The following is a 498-nucleotide window of genomic DNA, read 5'->3' as shown; positions in this document are numbered from 1 at the left end:
GGCTCCGCCGGCGTGCTGCCTTCCCCAGGCTGGGGCGGCGCGGAGCCGTGGCCCCGGGGGGACCGTGTTTGTCCGCTCTCCTCTCCCTGGTGTAAGGTGTTGAGGGGGAGGTCACTTCTTGCTGCTAGTAGTGCCGGGGGTGTTGGAAGTTGTGGTGGGGAGGTGTTTTCTGGGGTGTTTGACACTGCCGGAGCCAAGGGACGTCTGGAGGGAGAGACTGGGAAGAAAAAGTTACTTTCCTTAAGTGCCTACGAGATAAATGTGTGCGGAACCCTAGAGACTCCGCAGGGGAAGCGTTGGCTCTTAGGTCTTCACAGGTTTTCCCTGTCTGTGCACTAACCCAAAGACCTGCTGTTCCTTAACAGCCGCGCTCGTATCTGTTTAATAGCAGTAACAGTAGTAAGTCTTTGCTCCGGTGTTTTTTGTTTTGTGGTGTTTTTTTTTTTTAAACAACAACAACAACCAACCAACCAAAACCCCCATCTGCCTAGGAATGCC

The sequence above is a fragment of the Egretta garzetta genome, unplaced genomic scaffold, assembly GCF_000687185.1.
Source record: "Egretta garzetta isolate BGI_Z169 unplaced genomic scaffold, ASM68718v1 scaffold81, whole genome shotgun sequence".
Classification (NCBI taxonomy): domain Eukaryota; kingdom Metazoa; phylum Chordata; class Aves; order Pelecaniformes; family Ardeidae; genus Egretta; species Egretta garzetta.
Note: the sequence above shows the minus strand (reverse complement) of the source record.